The following is a 14,733-nucleotide window of genomic DNA, read 5'->3' on the forward strand; positions in this document are numbered from 1 at the left end:
TTGAACAATAAAAAAAGGCCTGTGAGAGAATATTAGTAACAAAAAGCAGCTGTACCTTCAGTGTTGCATTAGGTCACACAATAGATATAAAAGGGGCATAGACTGGATTTTAAAAATTTATGACTTGCTCAAAATCACATTTCATACCATACATTTAACAAACTATTTTGAAAATACTCTTCTTTATGTGTTGCTATTTTATCCCTAAATATGATATTAAGTAACTATTAGATCTAAACATATTTAGCAGATTCTCACAGGTAAACAGATGTTCTAAAACATCTGTTTTAGAAACACAGATGCATATCAAGGAGGTATAATTTATTTCCTCCTTTCCTTCATTCCTACTTTCCATTTCCTTTTTCTTTCTTTCCTTTCACAATTATTTATTAGGGACCTAATAGTGTTAGGGTCAGTATCATTTGGATGCTTTACCCTTTATCCCTTTTCCAAATGTTCTTGCTGTGATCAACAGTCATGTATTACAAAAGATTTAAAGTCTATTCATAGTGCTAAGCTAAGCCAATGCTTAATGCTATTATCAACTCTGGTGTTAAAATAAATTTAGAGTCATTTGTTTTAAATGACCAGTGTGTCACTTAACTCAACTGTTGACAAACATAGTAGAGCTGACATATAGCTCCTGAAGCTTCTTACTGCACAATTATCTAAAAGGCCTTCATATCAATCTTCTTTACTGTGTTATTTGTCAAACAGAGTAGTTACGGGGTCTGAAAAATTCTACTGCTCCCTACAAATAGGAAAACAGCTAAAAACTTTCTAAGGCTGCTGTTCAGGTTTGGGGCACCTATGCCCTCTTAAATCAAAGAATGGGTTTACCCAAATGATGGCAAAGAAGAGTAATGGTGCCAGAAGAAATGGTATAGAGCTCTGAGGAAAGCTCATTTGGCAAGAAGCTTTAGGTCTGTACAATGTGTACCCATTAAGATAAGTAATTTTGTCATCCTCTACCTTTCTCTTTTTCTCTTAAATAGCAAAGCAAGGCTGAAATATATCATGTAGAATTTTGTGAGATTCATGTTATGTTGCATCTAGGACAGCATTAACTGGAGAAGTTCATTAAAAATACTAACATCACTTTAGGAGGCAGAGGTGAGCAGATCACCTGAGGTCAGGAGTTCGAGATCAGCCTGGCCCACGTGATGAAACCCTGTCTCTACTAAAAACACAAAAAGTAGCCTGGCATAGTGACTAGTGCCTGTAATCCCAGCTACTTGAGAAGCTGAGGCAGGAGAATTGCTTGAACCCAGGAGGCTGCAGTGAGCCTAGATCACAGCATTGCACTCCAGTCTGGGAAACAAGAGCAAAATGCTATATCAAAAAACAAAAATAAAAACTAACATCTAGAATTCATCTAATTATTTCTAACTTGTCAATTTTGAGTGGAGTACAGAAATTTCTATCTTTAACAAATAAACCAGATGATTCTTATGCATCTATCTTGAGGGCTGTCTTTTGAAAACTGGAAGTCTAGATAACCCAGCAATGGCCCCTGAAAAGTAGAGACACACTGCACACATGGTTCGCCTTCACTGCCCATGATAGGAATTTAATACTTTAGGTCTTTGAATTGGTAATTTGCTCAAACTGCTCAAATTGTAAAATATCTCTAAAATCTTCATGTTTGAAAATCGTAGCATTGATTGCGGTTTCCATATCTTTAAACCTTAAATCATTGTAAGCGTTCACCCTCAAATACTTTCTGATCCAAGCTTCATTAGGATTTTTCTTTTATACCATGGCTACTCTGATGAGCTTTATTTCACCATGCCTGAATTAGTTTCTTAAGAGGTTAAATTTAATTGTGAATTGAGAAAATATGAATCAATGCAGAGGCAAAATTGTTTCCTCTTCCTTTCAATGTGCAGTAATGTGCTTTCAGTATGCATGAGAGCCTGATGAATAAATTAAAAGGCAATTTCCAAACTGTACATTGATTTTTTGTACAATGTAAAAGAACTGTATGTAACTGATGGAAACTCCATAAAGGGGCATAAATCTTAAAAAGTAGAAAAATAAAATTTAAAAACCTCACATCTAGTAGTAAAATATATTAGTGACCATTTTTCCTGAAACATTAGAACATCAACTGTCCTGTGTTAATAAAACTATTTTCCAGTAATAATTAGCAGAGTAAGTACAGAGTCCTTAAAAACTTCAGTCATTTGTCTAATGTTAGCCTGTCATCTAATCTAGGAAATGGCTATTCAGAGAGCATACAATTCATCATGTACTATGTTCTATCAAAAACTCATTAAATTGCCATTGATGATGATGGCAATGTTCATGGCAGGCTTTCTGTTTAGCATCTTGCCTCAAGTGAAGGCACCTATTGGTAAAGTCATACTCATGACCAAAAAGTTTCTATGTAAAATAATTAGGGCTACATTTGAAGATAACTTGATTGCCATTGAGTTTCTCTGAGTAAAAGATGTAATTGTTTATCAAAAAGTAAAAGCTACACTGTAAACATAATCATCCAATCATGGCCAGTGGGTTCTTGAATTGGTTAGGTTTCCTTCCTGATTGGGCAATGCCTGACCCTTCTGGTTATTTACTGCTTTGAATGTATCACTCTCATTTATAGGCATCAACAGAGGAATGTGATTGTACTTTTCTTGCTTTCCCAAACTTGTTGCTTATGATGACATTCAAGAATGACTTTTTAAAAACACTCGTTAAACACACCTTCACTAAGACTAAAGGTACTGTTGGACAGTAAAATCCAGGAGTTAATTTTTCAGTAAAAATTGTAAGCCTATCTTTTTACAGGAAAATTAACCATATATCAGAGAAAGACTAGGAAAATGAAGGAGGCTCTCAAAGTGCCAAATCAGTTGATTGAGTTGCTTAGACAGTGAAGGTCCTTCTAGCCAGATAATTCTTATCACCTGAGTTAACTTTGTTATTACACAGAAGAGGAAACAAGCACAGAGATGACAAGGTATTCAAGAATCTCACAGTTTGTTTAATGTGGAATTTGGACTCTAATATAATCTATGCAAATAATAGACACCTCCAAAAATATGTGCGATAGATAGATGGATGATTAAACCAGGCCCTTGAGGGAAAGAACCCCTCCATGACACCAGTTGTTCCCAAACTTGCTTTACCTCACTGTGACATACCTCAGACAGAATATTGACCTGCATGACTTACATTCACTGCTTCTCACTACAGAGTGAAGTGAATGTCTGTGGGACAGACATTTACCATAATGTTATTGTTATGCATTGTAAGCCTATTTTTTTGGAATTCACTAAGGGTGGCTGGCAAAATATTAGGGAAATATTAGGGAAAGTTACAGATTATAGTCTCAAACCTTTTGAGAGTATAATCTGTCTCAAAGCCCAAAAGATGCTATTGGGGCAGGCTGAAGGCAGCTGGTCCATTACTTTAGGGAAAAGATAGGGATGATAAAAGGCTTTCCCAGTTTAAATCTGTTTACCCCACAACCCTTTGTCTCTACTCCGTTTACTCATGTAAATTTTGTGCTGGATGGTCCTCTCAGGGGGAGGTCAAAGGGGAATTACCTGTTAACGGTGTTTACTCTGGGCCTCCCCAAATCTAAAGCTTTTATCATTTGTAAAACCACTCTTTTAACCATGTTAATTATCCACAAGTGTGTTAACTTAGAACTTCTGTTATGAAATCTTTACTGAATAAATGTGTGGATGTACAGGGGCTCTTGGTTGATTGTCTGCAGTTGCCTTCAGAAAGCAGCCAACGACATCCCTAGATGACCTGAATCACTGAACCTGGTGTGAGAGTTCATTTCTTTATCTGTCATTGAGTCAGGGTCTGCAGGACAGACCTCCACAGGTGGTGATCCACATCTCAGGTGGTGACCACAAACTGATAGAGGTCATATATTTTAAAGTATCTCATGTAACCCATAAATAACTCAATCATACATAATAAGATAAGCATCATGTTATACAAATTCACAGGAACCCAGGTGCAGTTCCTCCTCATTTCTTCCTTAACACACCACTGTGACACAACATCATATTCAAAAGCTGATATACTACTAAATACTATCAAAATAATAAACTAACTGGAAGTTAGTTGTTCAGGATATTGAAGTAATATACTATAATTAAAAAGTCTATTGCCCTTGGCTTGCTGATATGATTTCTGAATCTTAATTCCCCAATTGTCCACTTCTGGTGATTTCTATAAGAAGTACAGGTCATTCAATAAGAATGTAAACATCTAGGATATTTTCTTAGTTCTACATTCAGTGATCACAAATTTGTAAATATCTTCAGCAATAGCAAAAATTGAGTTATGAATTGAGTAAAGCTATGAATAATAGCTTGCTTTATTCTACCTGAGATCTGAAATATAAGTTGCAGTTAAGACAAAAGCAGAGTTTTATTTTTTTAGTTTTACATTTTGTGGGTACATATATTTTGTAGGTATATATATTTATGAGATACTTTGATATAGGCATGCAATGCATAATAATTATATCATGGTAAATGGAATATCTTTACCCTCAAGCATTAATACTCTGTTACAAACAATCCAATTATACTCTTTTAGTTATTTTTAAACATATGATTAAATTATTATTTACTATAGTCATTCTGCTGTTCTAGCAAATATTAGGTCTTATTCATTCTTTCTAACTAGTTTACTGAACCTATTAACTGTCCCCACCTTTCCCCCACCCTCTAGTGCCCTTGTTAGCCTCTGATATTCATCCTCCTATCCTCTAGCTCCATAAGTTTAATTGTTTTAATTTTTAGCTTTCACAAATAAGTTAGAACATGCAAAGTTTGTCTTTCTGTGTCTGGATTATTTGACTTAACACAATGGCATCCATTTCCATCCATCTTGTCACAAATGATAGGATCACATTGTTTTTATGGCTGAATAGTACTGTATTGGGTATATGTACCACATTTTTAAAAATCCATTTGTCTACTGATGGACACTTAGGTGGCTTCCCATTCATGGCTATTATGAATAGTGCTGCAATAAACAGAAATGCAGGTATCCCTGGGATATTTTGATTTCCCTACTTTTGGGTATATACCTAGCAGTAGGATTGCTGGATCTTATGGTAGCTCTATTTTTAGATTTTTGAGGAACCTCCAAACTATTTGCTGCAGTAGTTGTACCAATTGACATTTTCACCAATAGTGTACGAGAATTCCCTTTTTCAACTCCAACATTTGTTGTTACCTGTCTTTAGGATATAGCCGTTTTAACTAGGTGAGATATCTCATTGTAGTTTCAATTTGCATTTATCCCATGATCAGTGATATTGAGCACCTTTTTATATACCTGTTTACCATTTGTGTGTCTTCTTTTGAGAAATGTCTATTCATACCTTTTGTCCATTTTTGTATTGGATTATTAGATTTTTTCTATACAGTTGTTTGAGCTCCTTATATATTCTGGCTATTGGTCTTTTATCAAATGGGTGGTGTGCAAATATTTTTTCCCATTCTATGGGTTGTCTCTTCACTTCATTTTTTTTTTTGCTATACAGAAGCTTTTTAACTTGATGTGATTCCATTTGTCCATTTTTGCTTTAGTTGTCCGTGTTTATGGGGTATTACTCAATAAATCTTTGTTCCAGACCAATGCCCTGGAAAATTTCTCCAATGATTTCTTGCAGTAGTTTCACTTTGAAGTCTTAGATTTAAGTCTTTAATTCATTTTAATTTGATTTTTGTATACAGCAAGACGTAGGGGTCTAATTTCATTCTTCTGCTTATGGATGTACAGTTTTCACAAAACTGTTTATTAAGGAAATTGTCTTTTCCCCAATGTATGCTTAAACAAAGGTGCCAAACTTTGTTTAAAATGAGTTTACTGTAGGTTTGTGACTTTGTTTCTGGGTTCTCTATTCTGTTCCATTGGTCTGTGTGTCTGTTTATGTTCCAGTACCATGCTGTTTGGGTTAACACAGTTCTGTAGTATAATTTGAAGTTAGATAATGTGATTCCTCCAGTTTGGTTCTTTTTCTCAGAATAGCTTTGCAATTCTGAGTCATTTGTGGTTTTACTTAAATTTTGGGATTCTCTTTTCTATTTTTGTGAAGAATATCATTAGTATTTTGATAGGGATCTATAGGTTGTTTGGGGTGGTATGGACACTTTAATAATATTGATTCTTCCAATCTATTAACATAGAATATCTTTTCAATTTTGTGTGTCTTCAGTTTCTTTTATGAGTGTATTATTTATTCATTCATTCATTCATTTATTATTTTTTTAAATCACTTGACACTTGATTGAATGCAAGGCAAGTTTTAGCATCTTTGCCTTCTTTGAGCACAGCTAAAGCAGGAACCCAGGGAAAGGAAGACTGCATGGTCTATCCTTGGTGGGGGAGGTGTGCACCCTGCAGTCCTATCGTGTTGTGGGAAGATCAGCCCACATTCTGTTGGTTGACATAGCTCCCAGGATGTAGGCCAACAGGACATAGCCTTCCAGTCATCCCATTCCCAATTCTGTAGAGTGTTTTTTCATCATCTTCTTCCTCCTTTTTTTTTTTTTTTAATTTTTTATTGGATTATAGGTTTTGGGGTACATGAGCAGAGCATGCAAGACAGTTGCGTAGGTACACACATGGCAGTGTGCTTTGCTTTTTTTCTCCCCTTCACCCACATTTGGCATTTCTCCCCAGGCTATCCCTCCCCACCTACCCCTCCCACTGGCCCTCCCCTTTTCCCCCCAATAGACCCCAGTGTTTAGTACTCCCCTTTCTGTGTCCATGTGTTCCCATTTTTCATCACCCGCCTATGAGTGAGAATATGCGGTGTTTCATTTTCTGTTCTTGTGTCAGTTTGCTAAGGATGATGTTCTCCAGATTCATCCATGTCCCTACAAACGACACGAACTCATCATTTCTGATTGCTGCATAATATTCCATGGTGTATATGTGCCACATTTTTCCAATCCAGTCTATTATCAATGGGCATTTGGGTTGATTCCAGGTCTTTGCTATTGTAAACAGTGCTGCAATGAACATTCGTGTACATGTGTCCTTATAGTAGAACGATTTATAGTCTTTTGGATATATACCCAGTAATGGGATTGCTGGGTCAAATGGAATTTCTATTTCTAAGGCCTTGAGGAATCGCCACACTGTCTTCCACAATGTTTGAACTAATTTACACTCCCACCAACAGTGTAAAAGTGTTCCTTTTTTTTTTTTGATCTTCCTGTTGTTGAGCCGCTTTTCTGAATTCCTCTGATGTTGCCCTGCTTATTCCTTGATCTGGTAATGCTCCATATTTCTGATGTTCATACAAATCACTCACCACCATAGTTGCCAGCCTTGGATAACCCTTCCAAATACTTTGGCTTGGGACATGTTCTGAGTGAGAATGAAGAGTTTCATGGGAGGCCTCACCTGGCAAGATGAGTTAGAAGTTGATGGCTCTCTTGAAGACTCTCTTTCTCTCAGGATCTTTATTTCCAGGTCAATGCTCTCAATCTCTTCTAATCTGATATCAATCCTCCTCTGAAGGTGAAGAAGATAAGACTTATGAACATGTTCATCATATGATTGACTACTTTCCACAGCAGATTTTATTGCAGACAACCTATGCTCCAACTCCTTCTTCTGCTTGTATCTCTCTCTTTTAGCCGGTCTTTGAGATGCCATAGCAACAAGGCTAAGATAAGCCATGGAGGAATTAGCACTATGATATTCGGCTGAGTTGATCTTGATTTTGGGCAGCTCAAACTCTGCCCATGATAGTAATGCCACTGAGTTAAGCAGTTTAGAAAGTGTTCTGGAGTTTGCTGCAAATGATCTAGACACTTGCTGGGGTTGATTTGTTTCATGGTGAGGGCTCCTCAAAACTCTGGCACCAACAGGCACTTCAGGTAAGTGGAAGCAATGTCTTACAAACCATCATTTCCGCTGAACAAATTGAGCTATAATAACATTTTGGCAGCCTTCTCAAGAAGGTCCAGGCCCTTGAACACCTTCTCCTGGACTATGTAGGAACTGGCAGGGTCAGTAGCTACTTCCACTTTGTCCAGAAGTTTGCTGGTTTCAAACAGCAGTAATTAATCTTCAGCTGCCATCTGGGGGAGGGAGCCATGAGTGCTTTATAATTTTATTATAGAGCTATTTTACTTCTTTGGTTAACTTAATTCCTAGGTATTTAATTTTATTTGCGGCTATTGTAAATAAGATTACGTTTATATTTCTTTTTCAGATTGTTCAGTGTGGGCATGTAGAAATGCTACTGATTTTTGTATGTTGATTTTCTGTCCTGTACTTTTATTCAATTTGTTATTTAGTTCTAATCGTTTTTCAGTAGAGTCTTCAGTTTTTCCCAAATATAAAATCATACCATCTGCGAACAAAGATAACTTGATTTCTTCCTTTCCAGTTTGAATATATTTTGTTTCTCTTATCTAATTGCTCTAGCTAGAACTTCCAATAATATGTTGAATAACAGCAGTGACAGTGGCATCCCTGTCATCTTCCAGATCTTAGAAGAAAGGCTTTCAGTTAGTCCCAATTTAGTATGATACTAGCTGTGGGTCTGTTACATATGGTTTTTACTGTGTTGAAGTAGGTTCCTTCTATACCCAGTTTTTCTGAGATTTTTTTTTATTGTGAACAAATGTTGAATTTTATCCAATGCTTTCTCTGCATCAATACAAATGATCATTCTATTGATATAATGTAATATACTGTATTACAGGTATTGAATTGTGTGTGCTGAACTATCCTTGCATCCTTAGGATAAATCCCACTTGGTCATGATGAATTATCTTTTTAATGTATTGTTAAATTTACTCATCTATTTTTCAGAATAGTTCGAGTAGGTTTGGTATTAGTTCTTCTTTAAATGGTTGGTAGAATTTAGCAATGAAGCCACTGGGTCCCAGGCTTTTCTTTACTGGGAGACTTAATTATGGCTTTAATCTTGTTACTTATTATTGGTGTTTTCATGTTCTGGATTTCTTCATAAATCAATCTTGGTAGGTTGTATGTACCTAGACGTTTATTCATTTCCTCTTGATTTTCCAATCTATCAGCATACAGTTGCTCATAGCAAAATGCAGGATAATTCCTAATCATCATAGCAGCAATATTTTGAAAATAAATATTCAGAAATGTATTTCTAGATAAGACAAGAAGATACTTGCAAATACTTTTAAATTAAGAGTTAACAACTAGTTTTCTATATAATTAAATGTACTGAATGTAACTTAAAATGTTTCTATAGGCTCTTTGTACTTTTAAGTTGCCTTAGGTTAACTTTAAAGATTAGGAACTAACAAAGTGTTCTAACACAATTAACTTCACTTAACTACAATAAAATTGGTATAAAAATGTAGAAAGCCAGGAAAAGCAAAGTGATTTAACTAAGGTGCAAATAAAATTGTGCGTATCGTGTGTGTGCATGTACATTTTTATGTAATTAATATACACATTTTAAAACATTCAATTAATATAGGATTCAAAACATACAAAGATAAAAATATATAAAATACAAGTCAATGCCCTGTTTTAATCCATTTTCACAGTGAGCATTGCTCATTCGTATCTTTTGAGATTCAGGGGGAAAAAAGTTTCTCAACATAAAGATTTACAGTAGGAATGATTCTGAAAAATATATTAATTCTAAAACAGGAAGTCCACATTGCCAGTCATAAGTTTCTTTCTTCCACCCAAAATCTGTAGTAGAGAAGGAAAATAGGCATAACTCCATTCATACTTTAAGTACTTATCTATTACTAATTCCCTTAGATTTGAGTCTCAGAAAATCTGGAGGTAGAGTAAAGTTTGCATAAGTAAGATGATAATATTTTCCACCTAAGGTACAGTAATATTTCCTGGACTCCTTGAAATCAAGGTCAATTGTAATTACTGCACTATTTCTACCATAAGGCTTGCGTCTTCACTGACATTAGAGGGTATATGAGTTCCTTACTATAAGATTGTGCAGTGCAAAGATTATTTAAACGAATATAAATCACCATGAACATCTAGTTCATTCCACTTTTACTACACACCATTTTATAATTCTAAATATCAATAATTTTCAAAATAATGGGACTCATGACCTCATTAAGCATAAGAAAACTTGGCACTCTTATTTTCAGACTCAGAAATCAGTGCTGCCCCTACTCTTTTGTGGTCTCTCTTTGATGACTTTCTTCATCTGAATTTATCCAAGGGTAAAGACAGATTTGCTCAAAACTCAGGCAAAGTAACTGGAAAACTTTAAAGCAATTCCCAAATTTAAAGTGCATTGAGAAAGTATTTCTCTATAGAGACAAAAACTAAAAGAACACAGCAGAATATGTATGATCGCCACACTCCCTGGTTCTATCTCACCGCCAAACAGCAAGATATATAGACAGAAATACATACACGGTGCATAAACATATGTTAATGCTTGCCAACAGATTTTCAAAATGAAATAAAGCATACTAGATAACTTCTTCAAGTAAATCTCTCCCTGGAAGAAGACTTTTTGGTATTTAATACCCAGTGTTCCAGTACATCTTTTAATATATTATCAAAATGTTATTTAGCAAATATTTATATAAGAACCCTCTGTATTTATAGCTGCAAAGTGCAATACAATACTTACCAAAAATGATTTTGGAGAAAACTCTCAACTTATTCTTTTGAGAAATGTCTATTCAAATCATTTTCCCATCTTTTATTGGATGACCAGATTTTTCCTATAGAGTTGTTTGAGCTCTTTTAATATTCTGGTTATTAATCCCTTGTCAGATGGGTCTTAAGCCACCCCGTGATCCAGCAATCCCACTGCTGGGTGTATACCCAGAAGAAAGAAAGTCAGTAAATTGAAGAGATATCTGCACTCCTATGTTTGTTGCAGCATTGTTAACAATAGCTCAGAATTGGAAGCAACCTAAATGTCCACCAAGAGACAAATAGATAAAGAAAATGTGGTCCACATAAACAATGGAGTGCTATTCAGCCATAAGAAAGAATGAGATACAGCCAGTTGCAACAGCATGAATGAAAGTGGAAATCATGCTTAAGTAAAATAAGCCAGGTACAGAAAAACAAGTGTTGCATGTTGTCACTTACTTGTGAGATCAAAAAATCAAAACTTTACATGTTGTCATTTATTTGTGGGATCTAAAATTAAAACAGATTAATTTATGGTTACCAGAGGCTAGGAAGGATAGTGGGAGGTGGTGGAGATGTCGAGATAATTAATGGGTACAACAAAATAAAAAGATTAAATAAGACCTACTATCTGATAGCACGTGTGACTATAGTCAATAATAACTTGAATATAATAAAAATAAATTTTAAAGCAAAGAGTGTAATCAGATGTTTGCAAGTGTATAAATAAATGCTTGGGGGAATGGATACCTCATTCTTAATAATGTATTTATTTCACATTTTATGCCAGTATCAAGATACATCATATACCCCATGAATATATATACCTATTATGTACCCACAAAAATTAAAAATTATAAAATGTCACTTACTAAAAGTTAACTCTGCACTGCATTCAAGTATATACTACTTTTGAAAACTTCTCCAATTCTTGCAAAATATCGCAGTAAATATCATTTATCTCATTATTACCCAAAAGAAAGCCCAGATCAAATTATATTCTAAACACCATTGACCATAAAATACAATTACACCTAGAAATTTTGACAAGATCACTGAGTGCCAAGGAAAGATAAGTGCCTCTTGGATATTAGTGACTCTGAGGCATCATTGTTTCATGATCAGTGGGAACAATTCTCAGCCATAGTAGGTTTGTTCTGACTGTGTTTCTGCAGGGCTTTTCTTATATAATCCTTGTTTCTTCCTAGTGTTTTATGGATTCCTATAAAGTTAACAAAATGCTAAAGAAATTTGTGAAGAAGGAAGCAAAGAGAGTAAAGAGAAAAAAATAAAGATCAACAAACCATGTTCATTGATAACAGAAATAGTTTGTGGGTGATTTCTATTATAACCACTAATTATTAAAGTTTTGTTAATTTAAAAATAAATTTAAGTAAAATTTAAAACTGTCCCATCACATATTTCATACTGTAATGGTATAATAAAAGTATTGTAAATGATCCAATAGATTTGAAGTTTCTATTAGTGATTGGAGAAAATTAATTTAGAATTTGAATAACAATGACAACTAACATAAATTTAACAATTTAAATTTATAATCCACCCTTTAAAATTTAGAAACAATACTAACACTTTATGATAAAACTTCACTCTACAATGTAACTATTTATATTTTACTTACCATGCTAGGGATAATTTATGTAACACTTCACACACTATTTTTGTTAATTGCACTTTAGGTTTTGGGGTACATGTGCAGAACATGCAAGATAGTTGCATAGGTACACACGTGGCAGTGTGATTTGCTGCTTTCCTCCCCTTCACCCACATCTGACATTTCTCCCCATGCTATACCTCCCCAGCTCCCACCCCCCACTGTCCCTCCCCTATTCCCCCCAATAGACCCCAGTATGTAGTGCCCTCCTCCTTGTGTCCATGTGTTCTCATTGTTCATCACCCGGCTGTGGTGAGAACAAGCAGTATTTCATTTTCTGTTTTTGTGTCAGTTTGCTGAGAATGATGTTCTCCAGATTCATCCATGTCCCTACAAAGGACACGAATTCATCATTTTTGATTGCTGCATAATATTCCATGGTGTATATGTGCCACATTTTCCCAGTCCAGTCTATCATTGATGGGCATTTGGGTTGGTTTCAGGTCTTTGCTATTGTAAACAGTGCTGCAATGAACATTCGTGTGCATGTGTCCTTATAATAGAACGATTTATAGTCCATTGGATATATATCCATTATTGGGATTGCTGGGTCAAATGGAATTTCTATTTCTAGGTCCTTGAGGAATAGTCACACTGTCTACCACAATGGTTGAACTAATTTACACTCCCACAAGCAGTGTAAAACTGTTCCTATTTCTCCACATCCTCTCCAGCATCTGTTGTCTCCAGATTTTTATTTTTTATTTTTTATTTTTTTTGAGACGTAGTTTCGCTTGTTACCCAGGCTGGAGTGCAATGGCGTAATCTCAGCTCACTGCAACCTCCGGCTCCTGGGTTCAGGCAATTCTCCTGCATCAAACTCCTGAGTAGCTGGGATTACAGGCATGTGCCACCATGACCAGCTGATTTTTTGTAATTTTTTTTAGTAGAGACGGGGTTTCACCGTGTTGACCAGGATGGTCTCAATCTCTTGAAATCATGATCCACCCACCTCGGCCTCCCAAAGTGCTGGGATTACAGGCTTGAGTCACCACGCCCAGCCATCTCCAGATTTTTTAATGATCGCCACTCTAGCTGGCGTGAGATGGTATCTCAATGTAGTTTTGATTTGCATTTCCCTAATGACCAGAGATGATGACCATTTTTTCATATGTTTGTTGGCCTCATGTATGTTTCTTTTGTAAAGTGTCTGTTCATATCCTTTGCCCATTTTTGAATGGGCTTGTTTCTCTTTTTCTTGTAAATCTGTTTGCGTTCTTTGTAAATTCTGGATATCAGCCCTTTGTCAGATGGGTAAACTACAAACATTTTTTCCCATTCTGTTGGTTGCTGATTCACTCTAATGACTGTTCTTTTTGCCATGCAGAAGCTGTGGAGTTTGATTAGGTCCCATTTGTCTATTTTGGCTTTTGTTGCCAATGCTTTTGGTGTTTTAGTCATGAAGTCCTTACCTACTCCTATGTCCTGAATGGTTTTGCCTAGATTTTCTTCTAGGGTTTTTATGGTGCCAGGTCTTATGTTTAAGTCTTTAATCCATCTGGAGTTAATTTTAGTGTAAGGTGTCATGAAGGGGTCCAGTTTCTGCTTTCTTCACAAGGCTAACCAGTTTTCCCAACACCATATATTAAACAGGAAATCCTTTCCCCATTTCTTGTTTTTGTCAGGTTTATCCAAGATTGTATGGTTGTAGATATGTTTGTTGCCTCTCAGGTCTCTGCTCTGTGTCATTGGTCTATATCTCTGTTTTGGTACCAGTACCATGCTGTTTTGATTACTGTAGCCTTGTAGTATAGTTTGAAGTTCAGTAGTGTGATGCCTCCTGCTGTGTTCTTTTTGCTTAGAATTGACTTGGCTATGTGGGCTCTCTTTTGGTTCCATATGAAGCTTAAGGTGGTTCTTTCCAGTTCTGTGAAGAAGGTCATTGGTATAGCATTGAATCTGTAAATTAGTTTGGGCAGTATGGCCATTTTCATGATATTGATTCTTCCTAACCATGAACATGGAATGTTTCTCCATCTGTTTGTGTCCTCTCTTATTTCATTGAGCAGTGGTTTGTAGTTTTCCTGGAAGAGGTCCCTTACGTTCCTTGTTAGTTGTATTCCTAGGTATTTTATTCTCTTTGTAGCAATTGTGAATGGCAGTTCGTTCTTGATTTGGCTCTCTTAAAGTCTGTTTTTGGTGTATAGGGATGCTTGTGATTTTTGCACATTGATTTTATATCCTGAGACTTTGCTGAAGTTGCTTATCAGTTTCAGGAGTTTTTGGGCTAAGACGATGGGGTCTTCTTGATATACTATTATGTCGTCTGCAAATAGAGACAATTTGGCTTCCTCCTTTCCTATTTTAATACTCTTTATTTCTTTTTCTTGCCTGATTGCTCTGGCTAGAACTTCCAGAACTATATTGAATAGGAGTGGTGAGAGAGGGCATCCTTGTCTAGTGCCAGATTTCAAAGGGAATGCTTCCAGTTTTTGCCC

At 35.7% G+C, this 14,733-nt stretch overlaps 1 pseudogene; it reads right to left on the reverse strand.

Moving 5' to 3' along the window:
- Positions 1–7,114: 7,114 nt before the first annotated feature.
- Positions 7,115–8,051, reverse strand: LOC100405694 (immunoglobulin-binding protein 1 pseudogene; annotated as a pseudogene).
- Between the last annotated feature and the right edge of the window lie 6,682 nt (positions 8,052–14,733).

The sequence above is a fragment of the Callithrix jacchus genome, chromosome 3, assembly GCF_049354715.1.
Source record: "Callithrix jacchus isolate 240 chromosome 3, calJac240_pri, whole genome shotgun sequence".
In the NCBI taxonomy this organism is placed as follows: domain Eukaryota; kingdom Metazoa; phylum Chordata; class Mammalia; order Primates; family Cebidae; genus Callithrix; species Callithrix jacchus.